The sequence below is a fragment of the Thermobia domestica genome, chromosome 2 (assembly GCF_964235325.1).
Source record: "Thermobia domestica chromosome 2, izTheDome1.hap1.1, whole genome shotgun sequence".
Lineage (NCBI taxonomy): Eukaryota > Metazoa > Arthropoda > Insecta > Zygentoma > Lepismatidae > Thermobia > Thermobia domestica.
Window position 1 is genome coordinate 7,737,103 of NC_137455.1, and position 16,655 is coordinate 7,753,757.

Here is a 16,655-nt window from a genome sequence, read left to right on the forward strand (position 1 = left end):
TAAATAAATAAATAAATAAATAAATAAATAAATAAATAAATAAATAAAATATCATGTTTGAATTTATTTCGAAATACAAGTGTTTGATTACAGAAAGGCCAGTTATTTGCAGAACAAACCCAATTCGATTTTTACGAAATTCACCAAATTGTCATTTAAAAATGACCTAAAAAGTCTAATAAAAAGAAGAAAACACTATCTTGCTACTATCTTGGAAGTAAAATCCTCTAGATTTAGCAACTTTTCTCCCAAATTGGTAACACTGGAACTGGTACGTGCAAATAGCTCATTTTTTTTTGAATGAATGCTTTTAAAGCGTGTTCCTTGAATATTGTATATGATACACACAGAAATATTTCTTGGAATGTTCTATAGTATCCATGAAACAATAAGTTTTGAAGGCTGTTGGTAATGTAAATGAAATTCTTCAATACACGCTAATATTTAAGATTATTTATTTATTTATTTATTTATTTATTTATTTATAGAGAAAGCAAATATGTTCTGTGTTTAACTGTCCCCTTCTTTTATTTCTTTTTCTAGGGAAAATAAAAATATTTCTCTTACATGTTCAACTTAATACATATATCATAAGTCACTTTCCTTTCCATGTCATTTATGAAAGTGGTTTCGAGTCATAGATTCACATCATCATTCCAGGAATTCTTTATAGCTTCAAGAGTTTAGGTTTTTCGTTTCCCTTAAGAGATTACCGATAGATTGGCAGCCACAGCAACTGACGGATAAAAGTTATCTTTTCAACCGCCACAACTCTATAAGAAACACTTCAATATGTTTCTTGTAGAAAAAAAAAGAAAAGAAACACATATTTTTCCCCCTTGAAGCCAAATATAGAAAGTAATTTAAACTCAAGTTTCTCAATGGATGTGGTGGATAGACAAGCTCAATGGAAAATGCAATCAACTGCAGTGTTAAGCGTATATTGCTTACGAAACCCACGCTTACGAGTACGATCATTCTATAACATATGTATTCCTGGATTCAAGTTACTCTTGAAATTCCTGGAAACAGATTTGCTGTAAGTGCATCCGTTCAAATGAAGTAATTAACTTCATGTTACATACGATATAATGAAATTAGTAAAACATAAAAGTAGGAGAGGAGAAAATAGATCTGGTGACTAGTTTTCGATTTGAAGTGCACACGTAAAATAAAAGCAAAGATAGGAATGGCGAAAGAAGCCTTTAGGAGGAAGAAAAGTCTCTTGTACGGGACTTTGAATAAAGAGTTGAGAAAAAAGACTCCTAAAATGTTTCGTGTGGAGTATTCAACTACGTGAGACAGAAACATGGATATTATGCAAAAATGATGAAAAACGACTGAAACCTTTCGAAATGTGGGTGTGGAGAAGAATGGAGCGAATTAGCTAGGTCGAGCGGAGAACGAATGAGAGTGTGTTAGAAAAGGTGAGGGAGAAAAGAGCAATTTTAGATATTATTAAGAACAAAAAGAGAGAGAGTGGTTAGACATTGGCTCACAAAGAACTGTATCATGAGGGATGTGCTACAAGGTATGGTGGCAGGAAAGACAGGGAGAGGGACAAGAAGACTACATTTGATGAATAATTTCAAATAGAAACACCGTACATGAAGACGAAAAGGTTAGCGGTAGATCGTGGAGCATGGAAGCTTCTCAGTTGCGGCAAGTGACCATCCAATAATGGCAGAATACCTATGATAATAATAGATTACAAAAACCAGAAGACAGAGGTTAAAGTAATTGCCGTCCATATAGAACAATAGCAACTGCTTAACTTCTTTCTTTCCTTTACAAGCGATACCAAGAACTTTCTTTATTTGAAATTATAAACATAAGGTTTAGAATAACATTAAAATTCAGACCATTTCTCTTGGAGCGCTGGGTCAGTTACCAAAATCTCTAAAAAGGAAGATTTTGCAATAGTGTTGCCAATTAGACGAAATGAGACGAGATGAAAGATAAGGCTTTCTCGTCTCATCACGTTAGCTTTTGTACAACTATTGTCTCGTCTCAATTCGCGAAGAATTCTTTTCCGTCTTGTTGTGATTCTCGTAACAGTTTTCTCGTCCTGTCTCGAAGTTTGTGTAAATTTATTTATAAAACGTATGCCTTGATTTTTGCCTTAATATCAACTCTAATTTATCAGAATCCTTCTGTCTGACGAGAGGTCCACGAAGGCTATAATATAACAATACTTAAAATATATTTATTATTGGAGTATATTATGTAATAACATGCGTATCTTTAAGGGCTGAGAAACGATCTTCATTGTGTTCGAAAAATCACTCTATCAACTTAATGCGTTTATACTACAAATTATATCACATTAGAATATTGTCTGAAATCTAAGATTTCAGTGAATTTTTGTTGCTCACGAAACTCGTAAATTTCTCCTCTCACCTTGTTTCTTATTTTGCAAAGGAGGCTATAATTGTTTCTTGTCTCAATTCTTATCTCCAAAAGGAGGCTATAATTGTTGTCTCTCGTCTCGTTTAATATCGATGCTTATCTCCAAAAGGAGGCTATAATTGATGTTTTTTTTAACTCGTTTAGTATCGATTCTTATCTCCAAAAGGAGGCTATAATTGTTGTCTCTCGTCTCGTTTAATATCGATGCTTATCTCCAAAAGGAGGCTATAATTGATGTTTTTTTTAACTCGTTTAGTATCGATTCTTATCTCCAAAAGGAGGCTATAATTGTTGTCTCTCGTCTCGTTTAATATCGATGCTTATCTCCAAAACGAGGCTATAATTGATGTTTTTTTTAACTCGTTTAGTATCGATTCTTATCTCCAAAAGTACGCTATAATTGTTGTTTCTTGTCACGTTTAATATCGATTCTTATCTCCAATAGAAGGCTATAATTGTTGTTTCTTGTCTCGTTTAATATCGATTCTTATCTCCAAAAGAAGACTATAATTGTTGTTTCTTGTCACGTTTAATATCGATTCTTATCTCCAAAAGGAGGTTATAATTGTTGTTTCTTGTCTTGATTCTTATCTCCAAAACAAGGCTATAATTCGTTTTTTCGCGTCTCATCACGTCTCGATTCTTATCTCGAAATAAAGGATATAATTGTTGTTTTTTGTCTCATTTAATATCGATTCTTATCTCGAAAAGGAGGCTATAATTGTTGTTCTTTTTTATCTCGTTTAATATCAATTCTTATCTCCAAAAGAATTCTATAATTGTTGTTTCTTGTGTCGTTTAATATCGATTCTTATCTCCAAAAGGAGGTTATAATTGTTGTTTTTTGTCTCGTTTAATATCGATTCTTATCCCCAAAAGGAGGCTGTAACACTAGTCAACAAATTTTAACTTTTTTTCTGCCACATGAGAGAAAACACCTGATCTTAAAGGAACTTTGACCGCTGAATTCGAATCTGCAATCCGTTTTTCTTTATCGCGCACAGTTTTCTCGTAACAGAGGGATTTTCGGGAAATTTCCCCCCAAAATTTCCCTTTTTCTTCATTTTTGTACCTCTAGCTCGGGCACCCTTAGGCATATAAACATACAAGTTATATTCGAGGTTAGCTTGATTTACACTTAGTAAACCCTGTAAGTTTCATCTGAGTCGCATCATTCTTCATTGAGAAATAAATATATTTCTATAAATATATGCTATGTGTACTGTCCATTTTATCATATACAATAGGTGCAGAAAAATCACATGTAACTTCCAGGGAATTACAATATAAGGAAGGTTTATACTTCATTGGATTTGTAATGAAACATACTTTACAATGATGTATACACCATGTCCGCCATTTTTATAAGAGGGAAATTCTAGAGGGATTTTTCGGGAAATTCCCTAAAAAAGTAGATTTTTTGTCTCATGTTACTGTTCATATAGTAATACAGAAGCGGGAATTGCGCCAGAATATAGATTTATATCAATTAAATAAATCAATAGCTCACTAGTAAACACGGTTTTTGCCACATGAAAGAAAACATCTGATCCTAAAGGAACTTTGGTCGCTGAATTCGAAAGTGCACCCCCTTTTTCTCCATCACCCACAGTTTTTTGCGTGACAAGGGGAGGGGGCTGAGAAATTCCCTCAAAATATACCTTTTTTTCCAAATTTTCGTACCACTGGCCCTTGAAATATAAATACAAAAATGACACCATATAAAACTTTGATTTATACTTAAGAAACCTCGCAAGTTTCAGAACAATCGCATTATTATTTCTAGAGAAATAAATATAGCTGCATGTATGTTGTTTGTACTACTTATTTTAAGACGTGATGTTGCGTTCTTTGCACCGAAAGAAAAAAAAATCATTTACCCATACAGGCACAAATACGAAAAATGAGAGTATATGACATGGAGTAAGAGGTCTGTGGTTTTCTACTACCTGGCATGTGATTGCATTGATACAGCTGTACAACAACACGTGTTTAGCTGATGCAATAAAGCTGCGCAAAATCGGATTCTACTGATAAATTGTCAGGTCCATGGCAAATAGATAAGGAAGTGTTGTATAACTGCATGCATATTGTAGGTTTAGTTTTAATTTGGATTTACCTGTGACAAGTGGTCGTAAGTGCGTTTGCGTGTTTGTTTTCTTTCTCCGCTACGAAGAGCTCGCGGCGTGCGTGTATAAACTCACCGAACAAACGTTGAAACAAGCTTATTATAGCTATTTTAGGTGTCATGTGGGTGATCAAGACAAAGTGTGGGTTCTCCATGTGTGCTGTGTAACATGCTATTCTACTCTTATTAAGTGGAAAAGTGGCGATAAAACTCGAGCTATGCCTTTTGCGGTGCCAATGGTCTGGCAAGAACCAACCAGTCATGCTGAAGACTGTTATTTCTGTCTAACAAAAATTTGGGGTCATTCTAAACGAATAAAATCTAATATTGAGTACCCAAATGTTCCATCCGCTGTAAAACCCATACCACATGGACCTGAACTCCCAATCCCTGATCGATACGCACAGTCAGAAGAATCTTCTCCAGCAGAAGAGCAAGTAGATGAGTTGCCCGAACCATCAACTTCCTTTGATCCAAACTATAGCCCAACCAAAAACACACCTCTTCTTGTTAACCAGCCCAGACTGAATGACTTAGTGAGGGATCTAAATCTGAGTAAGCAACAAGTTGAGTTGCTCGGATCGAGACTTCAAGAATAGAATTTACTGGCTCCTACCACCAAAATTTCAATTTTCAGAAACCGACATGAACAATTTTCAGGTTTCTATATAATGCAAAATTCCCTCTGTGCATGTACAAATATAGATGGTTTAATGGATGCACTAGGTTTCCAACACATCCCTGAAGGATGGAGGTTGTTTATCGATTCCTCTAAAAACAAGCCTTAAGGCTGTTTTGCTACATAATGAGAACTCTAAGCCATCAATTCCAATGGCATATTCCGTAGAGATGAAGGAAACTTATGAAATTTGTCTGTGTTGTTAGCTGTGACACATTATAACAAGTACTGTTGGCAAATTTGTGGTGATTTAAAGGTCATTGCTATATTAGTGGGGCTTCAGGGAGGATTTACAAAATACTGTTGTTTTCTTTGCTTGTGGGACAGTAGGGCAACCGAATCACACTACATTCAAAAAAGAATGGTCCCCAAGAGAAACATATATGCCAGGGAAACACAATGTTAAGTATTCTCCCTTAGTTAATTCAGAAAAAATTCTGCTGCCGCCTTTACATATAAAATTAGGCTTAATGAAAAACTTTGTTAAGGCCATGGACAATAATGGAGAAGGTTTTGCGTACCTTAGAAGTCAGTTTCCAAAACTTAGTGACGCGAAAGTAAAAGAGGGGATATTCGTCGGGCCCCAAATTCGGAAACTATTAAAGGACAACATCTTTGAGACAAAGTTAAATAATGATGAACTATCCGCCTGGAGAGCTTTCAGTAAAGTGATGTATGGGTTTTTGGGAAATCATAAGGCAGAAAATTACCGTCAATTGGTTCAAGAGCTTTTGGATAGCTATCAAAGGTTAGGGTGCAGAATGTCCCTGAAAATTCACTTTCTTCATTCCCACTTGGAATTTTTCCCCGAGAATTTAGGAGCTGTAAGTGACGAACAAGGGGAACGATTCCATCAGGACATTCAAAAAATGGAGCAACGTTATCAAGGTAAATGGGATCCTCATATGACGGGCGACTACTGCAGGTTTTTAGTTAGAGAAAGTGACTGGCACTACAAAAGGAAGAATTAATTGTAAGTACAAATGTTTTATTTTCATACTTTTTAAAGCAGTTGTGCATTTGATGCATTGTGAGTTATTGATATTTGTTTTTGTAGGTCAATATTAATTTTTTGTTTACTATCTTGAATAACGTTTAAAAGGCGTGGAAACTAAGGATTTTGTTGTATACTTTTGGAGTTAAACATCAGTTTTCCAATAGGATTAATCTGGTGCAGTTCCCGTTTCTGTATCACTATATGAACAATGACATGAGACAAAAAATCTATTTTTTTAGGGAACTTCCCGAAAAATCCCTCTAGAATTTCCCTCTTATAAAAATGGCGGACATGCTGTATACATCATTGTAAAGTATGTTTCATTACAAATCCAATAAAGTATAAACCTTGCTTATATTGTAATTCCCGTGGAAATTACGTGTGATTTTTCTGCACCTATTGTATATGGTAAAATGGACAGTACACATAGCATATATTTATAGAAATATACTTATATCTCAATGAAGAAAGATGCGACTCAGATGAAATTTACAGGGTTTACTAAGTATAAATCAAGCTAACCGAGAATATAATTTGTATGTTTATATGCCAAAGGGTGCCCGAGCTAGAGGTACAAAAATGAAGAAAAAGGGAAATTTTGGGAAGAAATTTCCCGAAAATCCCTCTGTTACGGGAAAACTGTGCGCGACAGAGAAAAACGGATTGCAGATTCGAATTCAGCGATCAAAGTTCCTTTAAGATCAGCATTCATCTTTCATGTGTAAAAAACCTTGTTGACTAGTGTAATTGTTGTTTCTTGCCTCGTTTAATATCGATTCTTATCTCCAAACGGAGGCTATAATTGTTGTTTCTTGTCTCGTTTAATATCGATTCTTATCTCCAAAAGGAGGCTGTAATTGGTGTTTTTTTAACTCGTTTAGTATCGATTCTTATCTCCGAAAGGAGGCTATAATTGTTGTGTCTTGTGTCGTTTAATATCGATTCTTATCTCAAAAAGGAGGATATAATTGTTGTTTCTTGTGTCGTTTAATATCAATTCTTATCTCCAAAAAAAAGACTATAATTGTTGTTTTTTGTCTCGTTTAATATCGATCCTTATCTCCAAAATTAGACTATAATTGTTGCTTCTTGTCTCATTTAATATCGATTCTTATCTCCAAAAGAAGGCTATAATTGTTGTTTCTTGTCACGTTTAATATCGATTCTTATCTCCAAAAGGAGGTTATAATTGTTGTCTCTTGTCATGATTCTTATCTCCAAAACAAGGCTATAATTCGTTTTTTCGCGTCTCATCACGTCTCGATTCCTATCTCGAAACAAAGAATATAATTGTTATTTTTTGTCTCGTTTAATATCGATTCTTATCTCCAAAAGGAGGTTATAATTGTTGTGTCTTGTGTCGTTTAATATCGATACTTATCTCCAAAAGGAGGCTATAATTGTTGTTTCTTGTGTCGTTTAATATCGATTCTTATCCCCAAAAGAAGGCTATAATTGTTGTTTCTTGTCTCGTTTAATATCGATTCTTATCTCCAAAAAAAGGCTATAATTGTTGTTTCTTGTGCCGTTTAATATTGATTCTTATCTCCAAAAAGAGGCTATAATTGTTGTTTTTTGTCTCGTTTAATATCGATTCTTATCTCCAAAAGAAGGCTATAATTGTTGTTTTTTGTCTCGTTTAATATCGATTCTTATCTCCAAAAGAAGGCTATAATTGTTGTTTCTTGTGCCGTTTAATATTGATTCTTATCTCCAAAAGGAGGCTATAATTGTGGTTTCTTGTCTCGTTTAATATCGATTCTTATCTCCAAAAGGAGGCTATAATTGTTGTTTTTTGTCTCGTTTAATATCGATTCTTATCTCCAAAAGAAGGCTATAATTGTTGTTTCTTGTGTCGTTTAATATCGATTCTTATCCCCAAAAGAAGGCTATAATTGTTGTTTTTTGTCTCGTTTAATATCGATTCTTATCTCCAAAAGAAGGCTATAATTGTTGTTTTTTGTCTCGTTTAATATCGATTCTTATCTCCAAAAGAAGGCTATAATTCTTGTTTCTTGTCTCGTTTAATATCGATTCTTATCTCCAAAAGAAGGCTATAATTGTTGCTTCTTGTGCCGTTTAATATTGATTCTTATCTCCAAAAGGAGGCTATAATTGTTGTTTTTTGTCTCGTTTAATATCGATTCTTATCTCCAAAAGAAGACTATAATTGTTGTTTTTTGTGCCGTTTAATATTGATTCTTATCTCCAAAAGGAGGCTATAATTGTTGTTTTTTGTCTCGTTTAATATCGATTCTTATCTCCAAAAGAAGGCTATAATTGTTGTTTCTTGTGCCGTTTAATATTGATTCTTATCTCCAAAAGGAGGCTATAATTGTGGTTTCTTGTCTCGTTTAATATCGATTCTTATCTCCAAAAGGAGGCTATAATTGTTGTTTTTTGTCTCGTTTAATATCGATTCTTATCTCCAAAAGAAGGCTATAATTGTTGTTTCTTGTGCCGTTTAATATTGATTCTTATCTCCAAAAGGAGGCTATAATTGTGGTTTCTTGTCTCGTTTAATATCGATTCTTATCTCCAAAAGGAGGCTATAATTGTTGTTTTTTGTCTCGTTTAATATCGATTCTTATCTCCAAAAGAAGGCTATAATTGTTGTTTCTTGTGCCGTTTAATATTGATTCTTATCTCCAAAAGGAGGCTATAATTGTTGTGTCTTGTCTCGTTTAATATCGATTCTTATCTCCAAAAGGAGGCTATAATTGTTGTTTTTTGTCTCGTTTAATATTGATTCTTATCTCCAAAAGGAGGCTATAATTGTGGTTTCTTGTCTCGTTTAATATCGATTCTTATCTCCAAAAGGAGGCTATAATTGTTGTTTTTTGTCTCGTTTAATATCGATTCTTATCTCCAAAAGGAGGCTATAATTGTTTTTTGTCTCGTTTAATATCGATTCTTATCTCCAAAAGAAGGCTATAATTGTTGTTTCTTGTGCCGTTTAATATCGATTCTTATCTCCAAAAGGAGGCTATAATTGTTGTTTTTTGTCTCGTTTAATATCGATTCTTATCTCCAAAAGAAGGCTATAATTGTTGTTTCTTGTGCCGTTTAATATTGATTCTTATCTCCAAAAGGAGGCTATAATTGTTGTTTTTTGTCTCGTTTAATATCGATTCTTATCTCCAAAAGAAGGCTATAATTGTTGTTTCTTGTGCCGTTTAATATTGATTCGTATCTCCAAAAAGAGGCTATAATTGTGGTTTCTTGTCTCGTTTAATATCGATTCTTATCTCCAAAAGGAGGCTATAATTGTTGTTTTTTGTCTCGTTTAATATCGATTCTTATCTCCAAAAGAAGGCTATAATTGTTGTTTCTTGTGTCGTTTAATATCGATTCTTATCCCCAAAAGAAGGCTATAATTGTTGTTTTTTGTCTCGTTTAAAATCGATTCTTATCTCCAAAAGAAGGCTATAATTGTTGTTTCTTGTGCCGTTTAATATTGATTCTTATCTCCAAGAGGAGGCTATAATTGTGGTTTCTTGTCTCGTTTAATATCGATTCTTATCTCCAAAAGGAGGTTATAATTGTTGTGTCTTGTGTCGTTTAATATCGATTCTTATCTCCAAAAGGAGGCTATAATTGTTGTTTCTTGTGTCGTTTAATATCGATTCTTATCCCCAAAAGAAGGCTATAATTGTTGTTTCTTGTCTCGTTTAATATCGATTCTTATCTCCAAAAGGAGGTTATAATTGTTGTATCATGTCTCGTTTAATATCGATTCTTATCCCCAAAAGAAGGCTATAATTGTTGTTTCTTCTCTCGCTTAATATCGATTCCTATCTCCAAAAGGGGGCCATATTTGATGTTTCTTGTCTCCTTTAATATCGATTCTTATCTCCAAAAGGAGGTTATAATTGTTGTGTCTTGTGTCGTTTAATATCGATTCTTATCTCCAAAAGGAGGCTATAATTGTTGTTTCTTGTGTCGCATAATATCGATTCTTATCTCCAAAAGAAGGCTATAATTGTTGTTTCTTGTCTCGTTTAATACCGAATCTTATCTGCAAGAGTAGGCTATAATTGTTGTTTTTTGTCTCGTTTAATATCGATTCTTATCTCCAGAAGAATGCTATAATTGTTGTTTCTTGTCTCGTTTAATATCGAATCTTATCTCCAAGAGGAGGCTATAATTGTTGTTTTTTGTCCCGTTTAATATCGATTCTTATCTCAAAGAGAAGGCTATAATTGTTGTATCATGTCTCGTTTAATATCGATTCTTATCTCCAAAGGAAGGCTATAGTTGTTGTTTCTTGTTTAGTTTAATATCGATTCTTATTTCTAAGAGAAGACTACAATTGGTGTCTTTTTTAACTCGTTTAGTATCGATTCTTATCTCCGAAAGGAGGCTATAATTGTTGTGTCTTGTGTCGTTTAATATCGATTCTTATCTCCAAAGGAGGCTATAATTGTTGTTTCTTTTTTCGTTTAATATCGATTCTTATCTCCAAAAGGAGGCTATAATTGTTGTTTCTTATGTCGTTTAATACCGATTTTTATCTCGAAAAGGAGGCTATAATTGTTGTTTCTTGTCTCGTTTAATATTGGTTCTTATCTCCAAAAGTACGCTATAATTGTTGTTTTGTCTCGTTTAATATCGATTCTTATCTCCAAAAGAATGCTATAATTGTTGTTTCTTGTCTCGTTTAATACCGAATCTTATCTGCAGGAGTAGGCTATAATTGTTGTTTTTTGTCCCGTTTAATATCGATTCTTAGCTCCAAAAGGAGGCTATAATTGTTGTTTCTTTTCTCGTTTAATATCGATTCTTATCTCCAGAAGAATGCTATAATTGTTGTTTCTTGTCTCGTTTAATATCGAATCTTATCTCCAAGAGGAGGCTATAATTGTTGTTTTTTGTCCCGTTTAATATCGATTCTTATCTCCAAAATGAGGCTATAATTGTTGTATCATGTCTCGTTTAATATCGAATCTTATCTCCAAGAGGAGGCTATAATTGTTGTTTTTTTCCCGTTTAATATCGATTCTTATCTCCAAAAGTACGCTATAATTGTTGTTGTTTTTGTCTCGTTTAATATCGATTCTTATCTCCAAAAGAAGGCTATAATTGTTGTTTCTTGTCTCGTTTAATATGGATTCTTATCTCCAAAAGAATGCTATAATTGTTGTTTCTTCTCGTTTAATATCGAATCTTATCTCCAAGAGGAGGCTATAATTGTTGTTTTTTGTCCCGCTTAATATCGATTCTTATCTCCAAAAGGAGGCTATAATTGTTGTTTCTTGTCTCGTTTTATATCGATTCTTATCTTCAAAAGAATGCTATAATTGTTGTATCTTGTCTCGTTTAATATCGAATCTTATCTCCAAGAGGAGGCTATAATTGTAGTTTTTGGTCCCGTTTAATATCGATTCTTATCTCCAAAAGGAGGCTATAATTGTTGTATCATGTCTCGTTTAATATCGAATCTTATCTGCAAGAGGAGGCTATAATTGTTGTTTTTTGTCCCGTATAATATCGATTCTTATCTCCAAAAGTACGCTATAATTGTTGTTGTTTTTGTCTCGTTTAATATCGATTTTTATCTCCAAAAGAATGCTATAATTGTTGTTTCTTGTCTCGTTTAATATCGATTCTTATCTCCACGAGGAGGCTATAATTGTTGTTTTTTGTCTCGTTTAATATCGATTCTTATCCCCAAAAGAAGGCTATAATTGTTGTTTCTTCTCTCGTTTAATATCGAATGTTATCTCCAAAAGGAGGCTATAATTGTTGTTTCTTGTCTCGTTTTATATCGATTCTTATCTCCAAAAGGAGGCTATAATTGGTGTTTTTTTTAACTCGTTTAGTATCGATTCTTATCTCCGAAAGGAGGCTATAATTGTTGTTTCTTGTGTCGTTTAATATCGATTCTTATCTCCAAAAGAAGGCTATAATTGGTGTTTTTATACTCCTTTTATATCGATTCTTATCTCCAAAAGGAGGTTATAATTGTTGTGTCTTGTGTCGTTTAATATCGATTCTTATCTGCAAAAGAAGGCTATAATTGTTGTATCATGTCTCGTTTAATATCGATTCTTATCTCCAAAAGAAGGCTATAGTTCTTGTTTCTTGTTTAGTTTAATATCGATTCTTATATCTAAAAGAAGGCTATAATTGCTGTTTCTCGTCTCGTTTAATATCAATTCTTATCTCCAAAAGGAGGCTATAATTGGTTTTTTTTAACTCGTTTAGTATCGATTCTTATCTCCGAAAGGAGGCTATAATTGTTGTGTCTTGTGTCGTTTAATATCGATTCTTATCTCCAAGAGGATGCTATAATTGTTGTTTCTTGTGTCGTTTAATATCGATTCTTATCTAGAAAAGTACGCTATATTTGTTGTTGTTTTTGTCTCGTTTAATATCGATTCTTATCTCCAAAAGAATGCTATAATTGTTGTTTCTTGTCTCGTTTAATATCGAATCTTATCTACAAGAAGAGGCTATAATTGTTGTTTTTGTCCCGTTTAATATCGATTCTTATCTCCAAAAGTACGCTATAATTGTTGTTGTTTTTGTCTCGTTTAATATCGATTCTTATCTCCAAAAGAATGCTATAATTGTTGTTTCTTGTCTCGTTTAATATCAAATCTTATCTCCAAGAGGAGGCTATAATTGTTGTTTTCTGTCCCGTTTAATATCAATTCTTATCTCCAAAAGGAGGCTATAATTGTTGTTTCTTGTCTCGTTTTATATCGATTCTTATCTTCAAGAGAATGCTATAATTGTTGTATCTTGTCTCGTTTAATATCGAATCTTATCTCCAAGAGGAGGCTATAATTGTAGTTTTTTTGTCCCGTTTAATATCGATTCTTATCTCCAAAAGGAGGCTATAATTGTTGTATCATGTCTCGTTTAATATCGAATCTTATCTCCAAGAGGAGGCTATAATTGTTGTTTTTTGTCCCGTTTAATATCGATTCTTATCTCCAAAAGTACGCTATAATTGTTGTTGTTTTTGTCTCGTTTAATATCGATTTTTAACTCCAAAAGAATGTTATAATTGTTGTTTCTTGTCTCGTTTAATATCGATTCTTATCTCTACGAGGAGGCTATAATTGTTGTTTTTTGTCTCGTTTAATATCGATTCTTATCCCCAAAAGAAGGCTATAATTGTTGTTTCTTCTCTCGTTTAATATCGAATCTTATCTCCAAGAGGAGGCTATAATTGTTGTTTTTTGTCCCGTTTAATATCGATTCTTATCTCCAAAAGTACGCTATAATTGTTGTTTCTTGTCTCGTTTAATATCGATTTTTATCTCCAAAAGAATGCTATAATTGTTGTTTCTTGTCTCGTTTAATATCGATTCTTATCTCCAAAAGGAGGCTATAATTGTTGTTTCTTGTCTCGTTTTATATCGATTCTTATCTCCAAAAGGAGGCTATAATTGGTGTTTTTTTAACTCGTTTAGTATCGAGTCTTATCTCCGAAAGGAGGCTATAATTGTTGTTTCTTGTGTCGTTTTATATCGATTCTTATCTCCAAAAGAAGGCTATAATTGGTGTTTTTTAAACTCCTTTTATATCGATTCTTATCTCCAAAAGGAGGTTATAATTGTTATGTCTTGTGTCGTTTAATATCGATTCTTATCTGCAAAAGAAGGCTATAATTGTTGTATCATGTCTCGTTTAATATCGATTCTTATCTCCAAAAGAAGGCTATAGTTCTTGTTTCTTGTTTAGTTTAATATCGATTTTTATATCTAAAAGAAGGCTATAATTGCTGTTTCTCGTCTCGTTTAATATCAATTCTTATCTCCAAAAGGAGGCTATAATTGTTGTGTCTTGTCTCGTTTAATATCGATTCTTATCTCCAAAAGAATGCTATAATTGTTGTTTCTGGTCTCGTTTAATATCAAATCTTATCTCCAAGAGGAGGCTATAATTGTTGTTTTCTGTCCCGTTTAATATCGATTCTTATCTCCAAAAGGAGGCTATAATTGTTGTTTCTTGTCTCGTTTAATATCGATTCTTATCTCCAAAAGAATGCTATAATTGTTGTTTCTTGTCTCGTTTAATATCGAATCTTATCTCCAAGAGGAGGGTATAATTGTAGTTTTTTGTCCCGTTGAATATCGATTCTTATCTCCAAAAGTACGATATAATTGTTTTTGTTTTTGTCTCGTTTAATATCGATTCTTATCTCCAAAAGAATGCTACAATTGTATTTCTTGTCTCGTTTAATATCGAATCTTATCTCCAAGAGGAGGCTATAATTGTTGTTTTTTGTCCCGTTTAATATCGATTCTTATCTCCGAAAGGAGACTATAATTGTTGTGTTTTGTGTCGTTTAATATCGATTCTTATCTCCAAAAGTACGCTATAATTGTTGTTTTTTTTGTTTCGTTTAATATCGATTCTTATCTCCAAGAGAATGCTATAATTGTTGTTTCTTGTCTCGTTTAATATCGAATCTTATCTCCAGGAGGAGGTTATAATTGTTGTGTCTTGTGTCGTTTAATATAGATTCTTATCTCCAAAAGGAGGTTATAATTGTTGTGTCTTGTGTCGTTTAATATCGATTCTTATCTCCAAAAGGAGGTTATAATTGTTTTTTCTTGTCTCGTTTAATATCGATTCTTATCTCCAAAAGAAGGCTGTAATTGGTGTTTTTTTTAACTCGTTTAGTATCGATTCTTATCTCCAAAAGGAGGCTATAATTGTTGTTTTTTGTCTCGTTTAATATCGATTCTTATCTCCAAAAGGAGGCTATAATTGTTGTTTCTTGTCTCGTTTAATATCGATTTTTATCTCCAAAAGTACGCTATAATTGTTGTTTTTTTGTCTCGTTTAATATAGATTCTTATCTCCAAAAGAATGCTATAATTGTTGTTTCTTGTCTCGTTTAATATCGAATCTTATCTCCAAGAGGAGGCTATAATTGTTTTTTTTTGTCCCGTTTATTATCGATTCTTATCTCCAAAAGGAGGCTATAATTGTTGTTTCTTGTCTCGTTTAATATCGATTCTTATCTCCAAAAGAATGCTATAATTGTTGTTTCTTGTCTCGTTTAATATCGATTCTTATCTCTAAAAGAAGGCTATAATTGTTGTTTCTTGTCTCGTTTAATATCAATTCTTATCTCCAAAAGTAGGCTATAATTGTTGTATCATGTCTCGTTTAATATCGATTCTTATCTCCAAAAGGAGGCTATAATTGTTGTTTCTTGTCTTTATTCTTATCTCCAAAACGAGTCTATAATTTGTTGTTTCGTCTCGATTCTTATCTCGAAATCGAGGCTACTATTGTTGTTTCTCATCTCGTCTCGATTCTTAACTCGAGAAAGAGGCTATAATTGTAGTTTCTCGTCTGGTCTCGTCTTACCTTGACAATTGTGTAGTTTTGGAGACGATACATTTCTCATATTGTTAACAACATTACTTTCAAAGGAAGTGAAGGGAATTAGGGTTTACCGGTTGTTCTCAATACAATAGAGAAAGAAAATAGTACCATGCAATTCGGTCCATAAAACTCAGGTAAATTATTTGTCTGCATTGTAACATATCCATTCGTTGAAATTTCCCTTTTTTCGTATTTACTAAATTTTGCCACGATATTTTCCCGAGATTCGGAAAATTTCCCTTAATCTACGACCATTATGTTCTTAATTGGTTCTGGTGGAATATTATTATGTGCAAATTCACTCTTATCTACTCTGTAAGGAAATATCAACAACGTACAAAGATAATGGCATTTTTAAGTCTATCAAGCGTACAAGCATCTCTTAGTACTGGAAACGTGTGTAAACAATAATTTCTTTGCTGCTTTGCACATTTTGCAAATTTATAACTTGTGCCTACGATTCTCTCTCTTTCTCTCTCTCTCTCTCTCTCTCTCTTTTTTTTTTGGTTAAAAAACTGCAACATTGAGTGAAAATATTCCACCTAGAAATTCCTTTAATTTGTTCTTTCGTTGAATTTCTCTTTTGAAATTTTACTGAATGAAGAACAATTTTTCCCTATTCTGTGATGTTCGTGGAAAAACGAGTTTCACATTCACACAAGTTTCCTTGTCAGATTTTTGAACTAGAGTCAGCAAATTGTTGACATAGAAAAGATCGTTAGTTTCTTCTCCGAATGATCTTTCATTCTTCTGGGAATTCAATCACGTTGCAATTTCTAACTCAAGGAAACGCATTCACATGAATGTTTATTCTCGCTCTTCATGGTTATGACAGAGAACATGTAGATGCCTGGATGCTAATATGAACAAAAGTCTATATGACTATTGACAAAAAATTTAATAACACTATTTAAAGTTGTTGAATGCCTACGTAATTTTGGTTTTTCAATCCATTGATTTATGTAAGGAAGTTCCTTTATATATGTTTCATTGAAATGAACGCGTACTTCAATGGTTTTATTATCCTAACTCACTTCTCAGATTTATTTAAATATTCCATTCTTTGTTAAAAAAAAGCCCTAATGAAC